The 21,345-nt window shown below is 42.8% G+C and overlaps 1 pseudogene; it reads left to right on the forward strand.

The window, feature by feature from the left end:
- The first annotated feature begins 18,200 nt into the window (after positions 1-18,200).
- The window catches only part of LOC121559412, a 39,510-nt pseudogene continuing 36,365 nt past the window's right edge, over positions 18,201-21,345 (forward strand).

Consider the following 21,345-nt stretch of genomic DNA (forward strand, 5'->3'; position numbering starts at 1 on the left):
ACACGGTTCTGTTCGTGCAAGAGGTGGCCTGATTTATTTTGTTCTTGTGCATTACAAGCACTGATTACGTTGTCGTTTGCTCTTGGGGAAATGTGCCGGGGTAACACAGAATGTTCTATTAATGCCGTTGCCAATGATTTAATTACTAGTATTTTTGGACGATTTCTCTGTTTTGCTAAGGGTAAGTGTTAACTTATCCTTAAATGGGAACCAATTGGTTAGAATCCATTTTTGGATCAATCTGGCATACATGACTCCACTGTAGCACTCGCACAGCAGGCCAAAATGTGTATGTAAACAGTGCTGAAAGAGCTCAAAGCTCACTAATGGCATAACTAGATTACAATGACTGTTAATACAATATTAATAAGCTGCATATGGATGCGTAAAAGGATACTAGTATACTATTACGATGAGTTTCTGGTATCGAGAAGTTCAGGATGCAAGAAAGTATTCGATCATTCAGATGGAGAGTTTTTTCAGTCATTATTTAATGGTTACAGTACTGGATTCATGTGACAGGCGGTACGGGCGTAGCCCCCTTGTCATCCGAATGAATTCCATAGAAAATATCTTAGTTCTTCTGTCCATCATCTGCCAACCATCATTGAGTGTCACTCATCTCCTACAATAGTATCCCCATACATGGTATCGTGTGGCACCCTAGCTAGGCCATTCCATCACGTACTCCTTCTAAGATTATCAAAAGTGGCCCCCAATCTATCTTGGCACGCAGACCTTCTGTCACTCACCAGTGACCTCTATAACACATGGTGTGTCCTTGTCCTCTCTCCCACATGCAGCTCAGGAGTTTACAAACATTAATAATCTTGTATCAAAAGTTGTCATATCATATACATTATGTAAATAAATATCTTGCATGACTATTATGCTGTCAGCCATATGTGTAAATACACTACGGTATGTACATGCTCAGTATTACAAAAATGGTTTACACAGGCAAGTCGGATACAGGTTCGGTAACACTTGACTTCTCTGTCATAAGGGTGACACAACGCTGTCATAACATAACACATGTCATTTTTGGTCATGAAAACTGATGTCAAAATACTGACAACACTTTACACTGTCATGACACAAACGGTTATTTATGTAAATTAGTTGGCTTCCTGTATGCTAAGCCAATAAGCTGACTTAAGCAAAGATTTGTGCCATGACAGTGTCAAGTCAGCTGTCAAGCTTATGTCAACTGTCATGACTGTTAATAACATATTTTATGTAGTTGTTCTGACATGGTTAAGTCACTAGACCTAATGGCAGAGCGTTCAAGATGTGTTAACTAACATTGAGACATGCCAATATGCACATCCGGTTAGTAACACTTACTGTAATCAGTTCTCTTGAACACCTCATGGGGGGTTATTTATTTCTAAACCTGGAAACAAAATGGAGAAGCGTTGTTTATGTTTATCTAATTTGTTTGTCACATACTGTGTTGTAAAGCAGATTTGTACTTTCTTTACTTTGTGGTATTCATTATTAGTATTGTGATCTTTGACACAATAATTCCGATCAGAATTCTGCAATCTTTCTGCAAATTAGCACTGTTATTACTTAATGATAATAAGAGCTCTATGATGATGTTTGATCACTCTCTTTTATTTTACAAGTCTATCCCGCCTCAAGCAAAGCCATCTTTCTTTGGTTCCAAACAAAAATTAATAAAGTAAACAACAGATAATTTGACCAGCTCAGTTTGTTATCTATATATTTTATCTGTACTCTCATACCCAAAACAGTAAGGAAAATACACCCTGAATACATTGAATATCTCCATGTATTAGTATTTCTTTATTGATACAGTATGTAATAGTTATTCCTCCCACACCACCCCTCATTGTTTGCAGTAGATACATCACACAAAGCTTTTTTTAAACCATTTCACTTGATAAAATTTGCAAATGTAATACCTTGATTATATACATGACATTTTGATTAACATAGTTGAACATGAGGAAGATAACAAAAACTCGTAGCTTCCTTAAGTGCCTTTACATAAAATACAACATCATTCGGTTATAATGTAGCTTTTTTTTGTTGCATAAAAGCCTGAGAAATTCATCCCAAAAAAGGTTTACATTAATTCATATAAAAATGCTTTCAGCGCTCACACTAAAACAAAACGTATAGTAATAGAAAATAATTTACATTGAAATAAAAGAGCAAAATCAAGCCTCTGAACGAAAGGCTAAAACACATGCAGAGGATCATTGGGGATTCGGGGAGATGATGTCATATTCGGGAGACACGTCTGCCTTGTCCAATGAGATGTAGGTACTATCCTCTTCTGTAGCTGTCATGAACCCTGCGTCCTGAGTCGGTTACTGCCTGTGTTGCCGTTTTTCTGCTCTGAATCTCCTGTTTCCTGAAGGTTCTTGAACGCTCCCTGCCTGGTTGCCGGGCGACGTTGCTAGGCGGGAGATCTCCCGATTACCCGCACCTGCATCTCATCAGCTATCTGCACACCTGGTCCTGATCATCACCCTTCATAAGCTCTGACCTGACATCCATTCCCTGCCGGATCGTTAGCCATGAACAGTATGTTTGTCAGCGTATCAGCCTCTGAGTTACTAGCGTTAGTTTTGTTGTTTTGCACCTTGTTGGCTTGCCGTGTACTTACCTCCGTTTGTTTCTATCTACAGTCATTCTCCCGGAACCTTCACCCAACCCCCTGCCTGGTTGTCGGCGGCTGCCGAGCCATTATTGGATCTGCCACTGCACCTCCACCAACTCATCTCCGCCGCCCGCTCTGTCCCCTGGATTATTCTGCATCGTTTTTTGAATCTGTTAATAAATACTCACCTTCGTTCAACTCACCTTGTCCTGGTCTGCTTCTGGGTTCTGGCTTAGAAAACCGTGACAGAACGATCCGGCCAGAAATGAACCCAGCGGACCTGGACTCTGTTCGCCATGCCATTACCCATCAGGAGAAGATGTTGGGACAACATAGCATGGCGCTACAGGAGATAGCGTTGTCAGTTCGGAACTTTTCTACCAGTCTGACGAAGATCCAGGCTCAGCTCAGTTTGCCGGTGGAGAATCCACCACCGGTTTCACCCATCTCGCCTGCTGCTTCTGGAGCTGTGCCCTTCCGTGAGCCCAAGGTTCCGACGCCTGATAAATATGAGGGGGAATTGGGATGCCGTTCTTTTCTTATGCAGTGTGGATTAGTGTTCGATCTACTCTTATGCCACAGACAAGGCTAGGATAGCCTTTGTCATTGAATTGCTGCGTGGTAGAGCTCTGGAGTGGGCTTCAGCCGTATGGGAACGACAGGACACCTGCATGGCTTCATACCAGGAGTTCACGGCAGAGATGAGGAAGCTGTTTGACCATCCAGTCCGAGGTAAGGACGCAGCTAAGCACCTGTTTTCTCTTCGCCAAGGAACTCGCAGTGTTGCCGACATCGTTAATGAATTCAGGACATTGGCTGTGGAGAGTGGGTGGAATGAGGAGTTACTGCAAGCGGTCTTTTACCAGGGGCTGTGGGAGCAACTCAAGGATGAGTTGATCTCCTATCCGGAGCCTAGTGACCTGGACAGCTTGGTAGCCTTGTCTATTCGGGTGGATAACAGAGTTCGAGAGAGAAGGAGGGAGAAGCAATGGGGCCCGTCCAATCAATCAGCTTCTCAGTTTCCAGTCGGATCAGGAGGTGGACCAGAATGCGTCGATCATTGTCCACCACTCAGGATTAGTGGAGAGGTCCTGCCTCCAGATTCTGAACCCATGCAAGTGGGGCGGCACGGGTTAACCAAGGAGGAGCGCCAACATAGACGTAAGACCAACCGCTGCCTCTACTGTGGTAGTTCGGGACATTACATCTCCACTTGTTCCCAGCGGCCGTCAAACTGCTCGGCTCGCTAAAGTTGGGAGGACTTTTAGCGAGCCAGTTTCAACCTCTCAATACCCCTGTCAGACCCCGTTTCCCGGCTACCCTCATGAACAGGAATCAGAGTTTAGCGATATTAACGCTTTCGTCGATTCAGGTGCCGATGGAAGCTTTATTGATGCCGACGTGGTGGAACAGCTGGGGCTTTCCAAGGAGCGATTACCGGAAGCCATTGAAGCTACCACTCTGAATGGCAGTAGTCTGGCACGTATCACGATGAGGACTGAACCGGTTAAGATGCTGTTGTCAGGGAATCATTCTGAGGTTATCTCATTCTTCATTCTGCCTTCTTCCCATGTTCCTCTGGTCCTTGGATACCCCTGGCTGAAAGAACATAATCCCATGTTCGATTGGGTGACTGGCAAGGTAACTAGTTGGAGCATTGATTGTCATGCTAACTGCCTCAAGACTGCCTGTTCCCAGTCAGGTCATTGAGGCTAACCCCCCAGATTTGTCCCTGGTTCCCGAAACATATCACGAGTTGGGGGAAGTGTTCAGTAAGCAGAGGGCTCTGTCACTCCCTCCCCACTGACCATATGATTGTGCCATAAACCTGTTCCCTGGGGCTGCCTAGCCCAAGGGACGGTTAAACAGCATCTCCCGACCTGAACGTGAAGCTTTGGAGACCTACATCAAGGAGTCCCTAGCGGCTGGTCTCATTCGTCCCTCGTCATCACCCCTGGGGGCAGGATTCTACTTTGTGGGTAAGAAGGATGGCTCTCTTCGACCGTGTATTGATTATCGGGGGTTGAATGATATCACGGTCAAGAACAAGTATCCCCTGCCCTTGATGAGCTCTGCTTTCGACTCCTTACAGGGTGCTACTGTGTTCACCAAGCTGGACCTACGCAATGCATATCATCTGGTCCAGATCAGAGAGGGGGACGAGTGGTTGACGGGTTTCAATACACCGATGGGTCACTTTGAGTATCAGGTGATGCCGTTTGGACTGACCAATGCTCCAGCAGTGTTCCAGAGTATGGTGAATAAATACTCACCTTCGTTCAACTCACCTTGTCCTGGTCTGCTTCTGGGTTCTGGCTTAGAAAACCGTGACAGTAACTCTCTTCTTTTCACCCTTTTTGCTATTTAAGTCACAAAAACATTGTTATCTGAGATGATTTTAGAGCCAATTTGTGCAGTTCTGAAAATAGTAACATAAAGGAAGCATCTACTGTACAGTAAATTGTAACATGTTTTTTAAGATTAAGATAACTTTATTGGTCAATTGCACACAAGGTCCAACTGAAATTTGACTTCCGCTTTTAACCCAACCCCTCCGAAAGACACACATACATGCATAAACATTCGGGAGAGGTGTGGGGGGGCTGCCAAACTGTGCGGCAGGTTGACGTTCATTGTCATGAATCTTGCCCTGGAAGCAGAACGGAGCGAATTCCGCTAGATGGGTCAGCTGCAAATATTTTTGGTCTTAATTTTAAGGTTGGGGTTAGGCAAGGTTAGGGTTAATTCGGTTAAAATCAGATGTTATGTCTTTTGGCTATGTCAGCTAGTGACCACTCTGCAGAGCTGCTTCCAGAACAAAATGAATGACGAAAGAAACTAACCTGCCACTGGAGCTGTTGTTGTGGGGGGTTGCTCAAGGGCACAATGGCAGTCAATGGCATCAAGGATTTGATATCAGCAACCCTCCGGTTGCCAGCTCACTTCTCACCAGACATTTCCCATCGGACCTGGAATTCAAAACTGGCAACCATCCGGTTGCTGGCTCGCCTCTCTAACCGCAAGGCTACGGTCTTTGGTTTCAACCTTAAGTTTGCCAAACAGAGCTAAAAAGTTTTCTTGATTATGATTTACCTCTCTCAGACAGTCCTACCTTGCATAATGTATTGATAAAAAAAAAGCTAAATATAACAATGATAAGAATGTTATGCCTCCTGACCTTATGCCAAATGTCCAGATGTGTTCAACTGTGGGGTTGTCATGTTGTCTTACCATTTACAAGGACTGGTCAGATAGACAAGGAGGGCCACATTAAGGCTGAGGGACAGACCAACGATTATCCAGAGAAAGACTGCAACATCCCTCTTCTCTGACCCAGGGATATCTATGGGAAGTGATACTAATTAATTGGTACGAAAACACTTTGTTTAATTTATCCAACACTATTCTACTTTAGCTCTACTCTTTACCCCACTAGCTAGGTTTCCATCCAATTGGCGACAGATTTTCATGCGGAATGAAATGTGCAGGTTTCCACCAAACGGACTTGTTGCAGATATAATCATTGCTTGATGGCGTAGTGCACACAAAATGTACTTTTTCACTTAAGTTGTCATGTACCTAATAACTCTAGCGATAGTTTTGTCACAAAAACTGTTGCATTAAATAGCAAAACATGCCTACTCTGGTCTTGGCACGTGCGCTCTAGCCAACACCTCGCAGATACCGTGCGGGTAAGCTGTGCTGGTAGGCTAGTCTACATGATGAGATTATTATGGATAAGAGTGAGAATGTTTTTATTTGTCAAGCATCGATCATGTCACCAAAATCAGACCCTCAATATTTATTTCAAAGTAGCATCAAAATAACCATGCACTTTCACCACCCTGTGAAGTTAATAATTTATTTAGTTTGAAGCCTAATAAACTGCATGGTTTCCCGAGTTATAGTGGAGGACCACACACCATATTATTGCTTGACTCCAAGTTTATACTTCGATATGATGGTGGTTTTTTAAATATTTGCAATAAAGGCATTTCCCCAACAAATGATCTGTCTGCATTTAAAAAATGGTATCGAAACTTCCTGTTTCCATCACTTTACTAAAATAAAAATTGTGGATGGAAATGTGGTAACTGACATACACTGCATTACCAAAAGTAAGTGGACACCTGCTCGTCGAACATCTCATTCCATAATCATGGGCATTAATATGGAGTTGGTCCCCCCTTTGCTGCTATAACAGCCTCCACAACAGCCTCCACTTCTGGGAAGGCTTTCCACTAGATGTTGGAACATTGCTGCAGGCACTTGCTGTCATTCAGCCACAAGAGCATTTTGTGAGGTCGGGCACTGATGTTGGGCGATTAGGCCTGGTTCGCAGTCGGCGGTCCAATTCATCCCAAAGGTGTTAGATGGAGCTATGACTTACAATGGCTAGAATAACTCTACAAGGCTTTTAGGTACCAACTGTGTGAGTATCTCTAGTTTGGGGCATGCTGAAGAGAGACTTTGGAAGGAATTTGCAGGAGTATCCACCAGGTTGAGCCTCATGCCACCAGAAATGAAGCCATATCCAGAATCCCTTATAAAAATACTGATAACAGGTACTGTAAAGATAGTTTGCTCTACTGTCCCTGCTGCAGCATGAGGCCTGTTCAGGAGACTTGTACTTAACACCACTTTTTCTACAGCAGCAACACATATATTTCAAGGAACATGGTGTAGAGTTTAAATGTAAGTATTTAGGAGAAGTAAAACCCGACATACCAAATATAGCAAGGCCTTAGCACTTTAACACAGTTTCAAAGTGGGAAGAGGAACTAAACTACTGCCCACAGAGTGTTGTGAGCTTTAGTCAAACTCTGTGAAGATGCACTAACAGGTCTGGTTAAAATACAATACAAATGTAATGGGAAACTGAGTTGAATACTAAGAAGGCATAATGGCTTTTACAGTAATATTGTTTTTAGATAAATTACAGATAGTTCTCTGTATGTACAGTAGTGGTAAATTATGTTTATCTATGACTACATGCACTTCCATTACAACTAACTGCACAAAATGACACTGAAATTCATCTGACAGTTTACACATTACTGATACTTTATCAGGCATTGTTGCAACCAATTTCTTCCACTTCAGGCTGTGACCAGTTGCATTATTATCATTGCTTCTTGTTATCAAGTCAAAATAATGTAACAGTGAAAGAGGAATCATCACTCTTCAAAAGTGGGTCTGATATGTCTGAATAAGTGAAAGATTGTGGACGGAAAAAAATTGTCTGTCCTTGGTTGCAACACTAACTACCGAGTTCCAAACTGCCTCTGGAAGCAACGCCAGCACAAGAACTGTTCGTCGGGAGCTTCATTAAATGGGTTTCAATGGCCGAGCAGCCGCACACAAGCCTAAGATCACCACGCGCAATGCCAAGTGTCGGCTGGAGTGGTGTAAAGCTTGCCGCCATTGGACTCTGAAGCAGTGGAAACGCGTTCTCTGGAGTGAAGAATCACGCTTCACCATCTGGCAGTCCGATGGACAAATCTGGGTTTGGCGGATGCCAGGAGAACGCTACCTGCCCCAATGCATAATGCCAACTGTAAAGTTTGGTGGAGGATGAATAATGGTCTGGGGGTGTTTTTCATGTTTCGGGCTAGGCCCCTTAGTTCCAGTGAATGGGAATCTTAACCCTACAGCACACAATGGCATTCTAGACGATTCTGTGCTTCCAACTTTGTGGCAACAGTTTGGGGAAGGCCGTTTCCTTCTTCAGCATGACAATGCCCTCGTGCATAAAGCGAAGTCCGTACAGAAATGGTTTGTCGAGATCGCTGTGGAAGAACTTGACTGGCCAGTACAGAGCCCTGACCTCAACCCTATCGAACACCTTTGGGATGAATTGGAATGCCGACTGCGAGTCAGGCCTAATCGCCCAACATCAGTGCCTGACCTCACTAATGGACTTGTAGCTGAATGGAAGCAAGTCTCCGAAGCAAAGTTCCAACATCTAGTGGAAAGCCTTCCCAGAAGAGTGGAGGCTGTTATAGCAGCAAAGGGGGGACAAACTCCATATTAATGACCATGATTTTGAAATGAGATGTTCGAGAAGCAGGTGTCCACATACTTTTGGTCAATATTGAATACAACCCAATAGCTTCTAACGTTGATAATAAATGGAATACATAGTCAGTTGCATAACTGAATGCATTCAACCAAAATTTGTCTCCCGCATTTAACCATCCCTCGCACATTTTTCCACTTTGGCTGCTCAGGGATTCAAACCAGCGACTTTCCGGTTACTGGCCCAATGCTTTTTACCTCTAGGCTACCAGCCACTCATAATAAGTGCATTTAGCACACTTGTGACTTACTGTAGACTATGGCAGCAAATGTGTTTTTAACTCACATGGGCAGTACACCTTTTGCAGCAGATCTTACATATTGGGGAAATGACTTAATTTCTAAGACCACAGAGGGCTTCTAAACAATTGAGAATATTGCCAGTTTACCTCTATCCAATGCTAGGCATTCTCCATATTATACACATGTACATGTTACAAACAGCCAATCTTGAAATATGTACGCATTTTCTTATAGACATCTTATAGAAATCTTTCTTATAATAAAACTGCATCTAAATATAAAAGGCATGGGGATTGCGGTGTGTGTTGGGATTGCAGTGTGTGCTGGGATTGCAGTGTGTGTTGGGAATGCAGTGTGTGTTGGGATTGCAGTATTTGTTGGGATTGCAGTGTGTGTTGGGAATGCAGTGTGTAATGGGAATGCAGCGTGTGTTGGGATTGTAGTGTGTGTTGGGATTGCAGTATGTGTTGGGATTGCAGTGTGTGTTGGGATTGCAGTCTGTGTTGGGAATGCAGTGTATGTTGGGATTGCAGTGTGTGTCTCAGTTGGTAGAGCATGGTGCTTGCAATGCCAGGGTTGTGGGTTTGATTCCCACGGGGGACCAGTACAGAAAACATTTATTGACTCACTACTGGAAGTCACTCTGGATAAGAGCATCTCCTAAATGACTAAAATGTAAATGTTAACCAAGGTGGCTTACTGGGTTGGTTGATTATGGTCTATATACAGTACAGTATGGCTGGACGGTAAACAGTACAGAGGGACTTCCTTGATTGTAGCACCAGGAAAGAGAGAGGAGTAAGAGACTGGGGACATGAAGTGACAGTTCACACCCATTAGAGTCTCACACAGGGCTCCTGATCAAGAGGAGGAGAAAGCACACTGAGAGAGAGGTAATGTGCTGATTAAGTCAAATTTTCTGCATGGATCGAAAGACAAGCTATTTAACCATTATATATTTTTGTCTCGTTACATTGAATGACTTAAAACTTGATTATGACTACGTAATGTAATGGTAATGTTCTATTAATCATTTAGGGCATTGCAACCCATTGCTTCATAAGGCTTTATATAGCCTAGGCATAATTATTTATGAATGTGGTTAAAGATATTTATGAGCAGATATTAACGCCTATGTCGGGCATTATAATACATTATATGGAGTCACTCATAAGGAGTTATTTATACATGCGCTTGTATTGTGTTATGAAGAGGGCATTCATATAAACTGTTACCATAACTTTTTCTTTGACATACTCTCTAGGAATAATAGCAAAATACATCTTAGTTTAATAAATGTGCTAAGATGTTTGTTATGAATTACACTGTAGCACTCATAAAGTTGTAATGAAACATTAATATCAGATGTGTATTGCTATGTGTTGTTATTATCACAACACCATTTAATATTTTAGTTCACACTTATCTTGTGCTCCAGACCAGTAGACACAGACAGAGATAGTGACCATACAGAAAGAGGAGAAAGAGGAGAGAGACCCCAGTGCTGTGGTTGATTCATCAAGGCAGTAGAGGCAGGATGTGGGTCCTCATCTGGGCAGCTCTACTTCTCTCTCTGACAGAGAGAACCACATGCAACAGTAAGGTCCCTTTTATCACTACTATTGGTAATGTAATAATCATTAGTAGATGTGGTAGTAGTAGTGGTATGGCAAATATCTCAATAGATACTATATAATACAAATTTTACGAACAAGTGAAGTAGTATCCAAGTGCTTTCTGCATTACTCATGGCTGTATTAATTTCCCTCCATCAGAACAGCCACAAACACCACCACCAACAACAGCATCACCCTGGACCATCACCTTCAGTCCAGCAGAGATAACAGCAGAGAAGGGACTATGTGCTGTTATTTCATGTACCTTCAGTCATGCAGAGAACTTCAATCGTACTGCAGCAATATGGTCTAAATGCTCTAAAAATGGCAAATGTGATCAGGATAAAAACATAATTATCCACTCTGAAACTCCCTCTAAAGCTCAGGAGGGTTATAAACAGAGTGTGTCTCTACTGGAGACTGATCTGACAAAGAAGAACTGTAGTGTAATCATCAACAACATCAGAAAGAATGACTCTGGAGAGTATCAGTTCAGACTGCTAAGTGCATATACATACTCCAAGAAAGTGAACATCACAGTGAGAGGTATTTCATGACTATTATTATCAGTTACAGTGACAGACTATTACTGTAGGTCATTGTACACAGTACACACTTGCCAAGTTCCCTCTCAAGTCTCCCTTATTATAAAGTCCTCTCATAAGAGGACAAGATGTCATTATTGGGAAGACTCCTATTCAGACTTAGCACATCAATGCTGCTCTCCTAAGGCTGATTATGTGTCACTGCTGTTTAGTACACATATGTAAAACTCACTTCTGTGTTTGTATTTCCTGTCTCCAGCTCTGACCCAGAAGCCCTCAGTGTTGACTCCTCCTCTGACAGAGGGAGAACCAGCTACTCTGACCTGCACTGCCCCTGGGTTCTGCTCTGGAACTCCTCCTAACATCACATGGACATGGAGAGGGACAGGAGACAACATCACTGAGCTCAGAGACAATACCACCATACAGAAGAGAGAGGACCTGACCAGCGTCACAACATCCCACTTCTCAACTTTGACCTTTACCCCCTCAGCTGAGCACCACAACATGAAGGTTACGTGTCAAGTAACCTTTCAGAAAAGACGTCAAATTGAAGAGACAGTAACTTTGAATGTGACATGTGAGTACCATGTCACCTACATTTTCCATTAAACACCTTATTCCAGAAAATCTTTGAAACCTAGGAATAACCTTGATAACAAGCAGATTATACAATATGCAGGCTATACGCAGTTATGTCATGGCTTTGACCTTTTCCCTTGCTTTTTAATCATGATCCATTGTAATTAGTCCCTCAACCAATGTAGTTTGAATTTAGTGTATGTGTAACAATACAAAATTAGAAACTCTCTGCACTAAAGATGTGAAAGACCCCCAAATAACTGGAAATAAAACAGTGAAGGAGGATGGTACCCTGGGTCTGACCTGCAGTGTTGACAGTTACCCACCATCTGACATCACTTGGAGTAAGAACAGGACAAGTGCCCCACTTCAGAATTACACTGAAAAGGCCACTCTCACCATCTCCAATGTGACAAGAGAACATGCTGGGGAGTATGTGTGTACAGCGCAACACCTCAACAGGACTATGACAGCTTCCACTGTTGTCACTGTGATGTGTAAGTACAAACAGTACAAACTTGATTGAAATATACAAACTCATTTCATATTTTAAGATCTGGAATTGTTTTTAGCATCAATCTATCACTGATATCTCTCTCTTCACTGTCTTTTCCAGACCATCCTGTGATTCTTCCTGGCTCTGGGTGTGTGGATCAGGCAGAGGTCATGACCTGTTTGTGTGTCAGTCAGGGGGTTCCCTTACCCCTCATAGAGTGGCCACTGCTGGAGCTCAACACAGAGAAGTACAGCCCCACTACATCATCTTTCGGGTCCTCAGTGAACAGCACCATCAGCCTGCCTGTTATAAACCACACCAACAACAACACTGTGGAGTGTGTCAGCAGAAATGTGGTGGGTGTAGTGAGAGAGAAGTTGCAGGTCACCCAAAATAAGAGCCAAGAAAAGCAAAGGGGTAAATATATAAGTCAAGTTACTTGGTTAGAGAGCAACAGCTTCCCAATCCCACTCATTGCAATATTGAGGAACGTTCTGTACATGTAGAGTCGGAAAATGTATATTTTTTCTTCCAGAGGATATTAAGTAATGTGTGCCACTTCCCATACAGAGTTATTGTTCTCTTTTTAGAGAAGGAGCGGGAAGGCATTACAGCATTATATAATTATTATAACATTAACATTATGTTATTATTTAATTTAAAAAGAAAATAAGAGGATACAAAGTATTTGGAGCCACTTCTAAAAGCATACATGTGTTGTTCTGTTTATAGAGGAAGTATCTAAAGACATCTTGGCTATGCTGTCGGACCTAAATCTGATTACTGCATTTGTGATTGGTGCAGCCTTCTCAGCCACCATCTGTTGTATCTTCCTGTGTTTGACAGGGAAATGTAAAAGGTACATGCATTCTGTTACTGAAGTACAGTTAGTGTTAACTGAGTGTTGTTTTTAAAATCAATTGCAGATTGTCTTTAGAAATTCATATTTACTATCAAGAGAATCAGATATATTGTCAAAAGTGCCAATGCCTTGCAACATATTGTAATGGACGTGCTTGCTAACCCCTCCAAAGTATAGTTACTGAGATATTTCATTTGTAATATTTTTCTTAGACAAAAAGAGAGGATCCCAAAGGACTCAGACTCCAAAAGCCCTTTCATGAACCTGGAGATGGTGGCATGTGAAGACCAACAGGTGCAGTACCAGTTTCTTTCTTTATTCAGCTTTACCAACATTCAGTTAGCATTGACATGCCAATACGAGTTGATAAGACAGCATGAACAGATCTGGGACCACCAAGCTAACAAAATACTTGTAACACAGTGCTTTCTATAATGTACTCTATAGACAGATGCAGGACAGGCTGTGGGGGGCGAACAGACCCCTCAGCAGTTGGAGCTGAGGGAGGGAGCTGAAAACGGAGGGCCCCTGACCAGTGGAGCCGCAGAAAACTCTGCCAAAGGGGAAGAACCAAAAGATGTGGACTACGCAACTATCAACTACACCCAACTGAAGAAAAAGACTCCTGAGGAGGCAGAGAAGAAGACCACCACCATAGAGTCAGAGTACGCCGAAATCAAACGAGAGAAGAAGAAAGGGGGAGAAGAAGATGGAGGAGAGGAGGAGGAGGAGGAGGAGGAGGAGGAGGAGGAAGAGGAGGAGGGGAAGGAGATGTTGGGGAAGAATGAGGAGAAAGAGAACGGTAAGCCACCAGCAGAGACAGATGAGGATACAGCGCTTTACTCCAACGTCAAGGCTATTATGGGTGGTGAGTGACACAGCAATTTTGCGAGAAAAAGTGGGGGATAGCATACAGTATTATACAGCCATGGGTCCTTATATCATTTTCTGAATCCAGATTGAATGTTTCATGTTGATACTGGGACTTTTGTTCAACTGAAACTACGGTGGTTAATAGTTTTAGTGTTGTTTCGTCATGTGCTGAATCCAGTTTGAATGTTTTATGTTAATACAGAGACATTGTTTAATAACTGAAACTACTGTAGTTAGTAGTTTTAGAAATGCTTTATTTTACAGCCCTGTATCAGATGGTACTGTACGTGCCTGGTGGTTGTACAATTTCATTAAGAATAATTTCTAATTGTACATACTGTAGAAGCACATTTTGGTAATGTTTTTGTAAAGTGTAATTCTACTTTTGTAACGATTCGGTTTTGTCATCATGAGCAAGGACTGACAAAGATGTGGTTTGGAAAAGTAGAGAGGTCAAACCATTTCTTGTTTTTCTCCTCTTTCCTTTCATTTTTGCATTTCGAATTGACAAGTGGGTGGGAATATTAGGTAGTATGTGTGGTTGTAACCAGTACTTTTGTGTACATAGAATACTGATATACTGATATACTGTTTTGCAAAATGTGATAAGTAATTCTCATTTTGGGCTAGCCAGAGAGCTCAAATGAAATGAATCAAGAAAAAAAGTACATTATGCTTTTAAAAGTTGTGTGCTATAGACAGGTTGGTTGTTTATCAACCAAATAGACGCGTGCGCAACTTTGGGGTAAAATAGACGGGTTGGCTTAGATTGTTGACCACATGTAAACTATATTTCATCTCCAATGTTTTTTGAAAATATAAATACATTTGCACAATGAGTACTTGTTGTCTCTCAAATACATTATTACAGTTGTTGGTTAGCTAGCTAGCAATTTTTTTGCCATATTAGCAAAAAACACCACAATAAAATACATAGTATCAAGAACAACATACAACTTGCTGAAACGAGCCAACTCCGATTCCCCACATGGCAGCTTCGTGTCATTGTTGCTAGATATCTGGCCATCCAAAATCACCACAACAAACGGCCTTCTGCTCCATTGATGCGTGAGTATTGTTTTTATGACATTGTCAGCTAACCCATCTATGAGAATATTTTTCTATTTATATGTGTGCATTGTTGCAGTATTGTTTTATATTGAGGCACTACCTCACTTAATGGTTTTATGTATTTTCAGTTGTTTGTTCTCCAAAATCTGTTAAAAGAAGGGTCCATCCATACGCACACATGTAGTTCGAGCCGGCCCTATCCTTTGTTTCCCCCACCTTGTGAGCACAACATTTTAGGGCTCCCCTCTTGACAGCGGAAATAAACATTTTTAGGTTTTAGAGTTAATTTCCTGCAATTCTACACATTTTGCTATGTGGCGTAGAGAAAATGTTGCAGTTTTAAAGCAATTTTGCTGCAAATCTACACATTTTGCCATGGGGCGGAGTGAGAAATGTGCAGTTTTATAGCTAGTTTCCTGTAATTGCAGTTTTTAAGATGATATCTGAGTAAGAGTGACTTACAAAATCAATGGGGACCCCTCGGTCGGTAATTCGACCATGATTACTACAAGTTTAGATTGCTGGCCGGTAGACTAACTTACCAATTGCAAAATTGTTTTGCTGACATGGGCTAATTGAGTGACTGTCAGTGACTGGCATAACAAGAGAAAAACTGCTATTCTACTATTCTAACTCTCAACAGCAAGTTGAGACCCCGACTGAGTTCCCCTCCCCCCAAAAATATTATTATTATATATTTTTTGGTCTTTGGAAATGATATGTGTGCCTACAAAAGGAGGGCCGCCACCAATTGCCCATCCCTGGTATAAATGTTAATCAGAATATTTGTTTCTTCTCCTAAATGAAAAAATGCTTTTAGGTTTTTTCATCCAGGTCAAAGGTAAGGCATAGGTAGTAGCAGACATTAGTACTGTAGACCAGACAGTTAGTTGGAGCTAAGATTGTGTGTTTGTTTACCTAAGACTTAGAATACTTTTAGTTTTGCCAATTAAACATATTTATATTCATACAATGAACCTCGTACATTTTGATACAATGTTTTATTAGCAGGCTGAGATGTTACTACTTATCCCCAAATGAAGCCGTTAGGGATAATGTTTCCCGGGCCTCAAGGGCTGCAGTGCAATGACACGACTGAGTGCATGTCAGTGTTTGTTATTTCTTTTCTTTCAGAGACAGATAAATATGTCCGTATTCTGGTGTTTGGACATTAATTGAATTGCCAATCAATGATGCGTTGAATTAAATCAATTAAGTGCCTAGGAACATTTAATGAAATCATCCAGGATTTAAGCAGCTTTGTGGTGTTTGCTGTATGCCCTATGCTAATAACCAACCTCCCCTCTCCTAGAGCCATGGCAGCAGATGTTGTATATCACAGCCTGAACCTCCTGGAGACACTCAAAGAGTCCATTGAGAACAACAAGCTGTCGGATGTCAACGATGCTGTGGGAGAACTCCTGATCAGCCAGATTAACAGCATTCTTTCCCCTGCTAGCCTTCGAGAAGGACACGGAGAAGAGCCTGGAAGAGAGGCGTAAGGCCAACCTGGAGGTGCTGAAGGCCCAGGGGGTGGCCAAGCCTAAAGTTGTCCTAGTGAGGCCCTCCTGTCTGGAGAAACTTGACTTCCCAGGCCTCCTGGTTGAGATGGAGATGGACCTCCCAGAGATCCGGGCCCATGCCCTCCTCCTGGCCCTGCCTCTTGGTAGAAACAATTGGTAGTTTCTTGTTTGTTAAAATGAATCTCCATGGTAAAATTGTATATAATTACTCTGCTACCATGTGGTTTCTAAATAAATTCCAGACAATTAGGGTAAAATAAAATATTACTAGAACTTTGACATCTTCTCTCCATGCATTAAATTACAGTTGAAAAAATGTGCTAAGAAGGTTGTAACAATCATAAAAACGTTCATGTCGGATGTTATGAATGCCTATGTATTCCCCTTACACAGCTGGCAATTGTATGTGTAGATATTATCATAACACTATTTATCATGCTATTCTATACTCTCTCTGTGCTCCAGACCTGTGGACACAGACAAGGGGACCAGAGAGAAAGGTGAAAGAGGACAGACCCTGGTGTTGTGGTTGATTCATCGAGGCAGTGGAGGCAGGATGTGGGTCCTCATCGGGGCAGCTCGACTATTCTCTCTGACAGAGAGTAACATGTCAAAGTAGGGTCCCTGTAGTGGCTTCCTTTCCTCTTTACCATAGCCACTGCCCTAGCCTGAAGCGGGGTTGTTTCGGACGCATACAGTCCACACTCAACGTTTCCAAAACGGCCAAACATTCAATGAGATCCAGGGATATAGTGCAACAAAAATGTTTATTCTTCTTATCTAACAAAAAGGTATTCTCCAATCAACTTAAAGCAGAGATTACTTGAAATGCAAATACATCATATAATATGACCTGTCTGTCTGTATTTCTGTATGTCTATATGGTCAAAAAACTATACCGCTCCCGCATCTAGCAAGGACTCCTCCCCCGAAGGCCCAACTTCCTGCCTTTATACTAACACAATTAACACAGTACAATGAATGGGCAAGAGGGGGGGCCAAAAACTGAGTTACACTAATAACAAATGAATATATCTCAATCCGGTAAATAAATCATAAAGGTACGTACCTAATATTTCATCATATACATTAATATTTAATATATTTACACAAATGTACATGGAGCTCAGTATGTTCAGTCTTTTATACAAAATATGCCCAAATCGGCTCTAACAGTCCCTTTTATCATTAAAGTATTTTTAATATTGAAATCATTAGTAGTTGTATAGATGTGGTAACACATTGTAATCTCAACTGATTCTGTATTATCAAAAATGTTACGGACATGTGAAGTGCTTTCTGAATTACTCATGACTGTATTAATTTCTCTCCATCAGGACAGGCACCTCCAGCAGCAGCTCCAGCAGCTGCAAACACATACAGCATCACCTTCAGTCCAGAAAAAATAACAGCACAGACTGGCCTATGTGCTGTTATTTCATGTACTTTCACTCACCCTGATAACTAAAGCTTAGAACAGCAATATGGTTCAAATTCCCTACAAATGGCAAATGTGATAAGGGTAAAGGCATAGGGCTGTCGAGCTGTCTGGGTTTGGTTGGGCGCCCTCTAGTGAACATTTGTAAAAAATAATAGTGTAATTTAACCATTGCAGTTATATGTCACCATATATATTCAATATATATCACATAGCATGGGGCTCCATTGGTCCAGAACAGAATGGTAAAGTTTGAAGTAGTTGATGTGTAATTGATGTCAGATGTCTGTTGCAGAGGTCTCTGGTTCAGGGTTAAATAGACACCATGTGGTGTTTGGAGCTGCTTCTGCCGCTGTTGCTAATCATTAGAGGTAAAACTCTTATGTTTCTCATTCCCGCTTGTCAGTGTGAATAACTAATCAATTACACCACAATAACTCAGACTGTGGAAATTCCCTTGAAGACTACAGATATACTAGACATGCAGTAATCTAGATATACAATTGCAATGTAAAACTGATTTGGTGGTTTTACTGTATTGACCCAGTTTAATTTTAGAGTGTGTCAAACTTACAGCAAACAAAAGGGTACAGAGTAGACACAGGGTCCAACTGGCACACATGGCAGCAGGGAATCAGCCTACTGTTCCAGTGCTGTTGGATGGCTGGCGTCCATCTTGACTCAACCTTGTCCCTCTCACTCAAACAGCGTGCCAGTGGTGAGAGTGAGACATATGCTTCCTCCACATAGGGTCTCTGCTCTTACCATCTCACCCAGGGAGAACCTCATGATTTCATCCTCTGTTCTCTCTCTCTCTTTGTCTCTCTGTTCATCTTTTCTCAGTGATTCAATTTGAAACTTTATATGTATTGTAGATTGATTGTTCATTGGTCTACAGTTTCACGCTTAATATTCCCATTTCCACTCTTCCCTCCATCTCACTCCTTCCCTCTCTCAGATGTCAGTGGCCATTGGAACATGTGGGTACCCAGGTACATCTCGGCCATGACCAACTCCTGCGTGGTCATCACCTGCACATTCATGTACCCGTCCGGTATACAGCCGTACCGCGGCATCCACGGCATCTGGTACTTTGGCCAGCCCTACCCTCAGCTCTTCCCACCTGTGGTGTTCAAGACGCGCACAGACATCGTGCATAAAAGTTACCAAGCTCATTGGGGACCTGCACCAGAGGAACTGCACCCTGCTCATCAGTAATATAGGTACAGAGCACTCAGGGAGGTACTACTTCCGTGCCGACCTGGGCGGTGCCAACATCTACACCTACCCAGACTTCTCTAACCTCAAGGTGCTGGGTAAGCCTGCTGAGAGACACTGAGACGCAATTTTTTTTAAACTATGTTTACAATTGTTTACAATCGTAGGTGTTACATTTATGGTCTGGATTTCCCTAGCCTGGTACCATATCTGTTGGGCTGTCTTGCCAACTACTGTGGACACTGTTTGGCATGACATGGCCTGACAATGGCAATAGGAGTTGGCAAGCACAAATAGATCTGGCACCAGGCTAGGATTGACCTAGCTGTGATTATAATTAGTATAGCTGTAATGAGAATAGGTAAATATTGTGAATTGGAGTGGGGTTAGCAAGCCGGACTATCCGTAGCCTATAGTTTGCAGGCTCTATTCCCTGCTTTGATACTGCTTTGGACCCTTGACTTGCTTAGCTAAAAATACAGCTACGGTAGCCTACTTAACTAAGGTGCTTCAGCATCATAGCAATACATCACATTCCGACAAAAGCTTTTACAGAATGTCGCTCCAAGAGACGGTGTCAGCTCAACCGCAACTAAAATCATGAAACGATAACCACAACCATGAACGTCAACCAAAACCATGAACTATAGGGCTGTAGATTGTTAACTATGTTGGGAAACAGGCCCTTGTTTTAAAATGGATGCCCAGGCGTGGAGTGTCGCCCTGAGTTAGTTAGTTAGTGGCATGAGACCGAGTCTGATCTTGTGACTCCACCCCCCAGAGAGAATGGCAACCCTGGGCATGACCTAGTGTCTAAACTGGAGAACCCAGTGTTGTACTACAGCACAGTCAAGAAGGACAAACAATGTTTGAGGAAGAAAGTGGTGAGACATGTTGATGATGATGACTATAATGATGATAATGATCTCAGATCTGTCCCAGACACGAGAATGATATCTGACCTGTTGTTGATGCTGATACTATACTATACCCGTTCAATTAATGTCCCTTTTTTGATGTACAGTAAGGTTCAATCCGTGTAATACTCATAAATTATCAAAACCTATATGACATCTTATGTTAAAGAGAAAACGTAAACTTCCCCAGCCAACTACTGACCTAGCCTGAGAGTCCCAGTACCACTGTAGCTATATATCACAGTACCACTGGAGTAGCTGCGACCATAGTGTGACACTCTGGCTCCAGGGACTCTGATTGTGGAGCCAGGGTTGTTATTTTCATTTAGGGTGTATTTCTATGTTGGATCTAGTTGTTCATTTCTATGTTTGGTTTTGTTGTTGATTAGTCATATGACTCCCAATCGGAGGTAACGAGTGTCAGCTGTCGGCTCGTTATCTCTGATTGGGAGCCATATTTAAACTGTGTGGTTTCACCTGGGTTTTGTGGGTTTTTGTTCCTGTACAGTATTTGTAACTGTGGACTTCACTAGTCGTCTTGGTTTATTGTTTTTGTCGTTCGTGTACTTTTCTCTAATAAAGTCATGTTCGTTCAACGCGCTGCGTTTTGGTCTCCTTCGCTCATTGACGACCGTGACAGAAAAACCCACCATCAAAGGACCAAGCAGCGTGTCAAGCGGCAACAGGACCCAGCTCCAAAGGCTTCCTGGACATGGGAGGAGATTTTGGACGGAAAGGGGTCCTGGACTTGGGAGGAGATCCTGGATGGGATGGATCGCCGTCCATGGAGCGAAACGGTGGAGAGGCGACGGCGAGAGGAGCAACGGGCGTCAGCAGGGCCATCGTCGGAAGGTCGAGAGGCAACCCCAAAAAGTTTTTTGGGGGGGCACATGGCTTGGCGGCTGGGCAGCAGGAGGCTACCACAGGGCTGACGGAGGCAGAGAAGGGGCATATTCAAAGGGCAACCAGGTTACGGGGGTCACTGGGCAAAGTAGGGAAAGGAGATGTAGAGGCACGGCGAGTGGTACTGGGGTGTATTACCAGTCCGGTCCGGCCCGTTCCAGTTCCCGGGGTAGAGCCAGTGGTGTGTGCCTCCAGTAGGGTCCGGCCTGTTACGACCCCTCGCACCAAGTGTACGGTGCGCGTCTCCAGCCCGGCCCGGCCTGTTCCGGCCACTCGCACCAGGGATACGGTGCGCGTCGCCAGCCCGGCCCGGCCTGTTCCGGCCACTCGCACCAGGGAAACGGT

This window comes from Coregonus clupeaformis, unplaced genomic scaffold (assembly GCF_020615455.1).
Source record: "Coregonus clupeaformis isolate EN_2021a unplaced genomic scaffold, ASM2061545v1 scaf0493, whole genome shotgun sequence".
Lineage (NCBI taxonomy): Eukaryota > Metazoa > Chordata > Actinopteri > Salmoniformes > Salmonidae > Coregonus > Coregonus clupeaformis.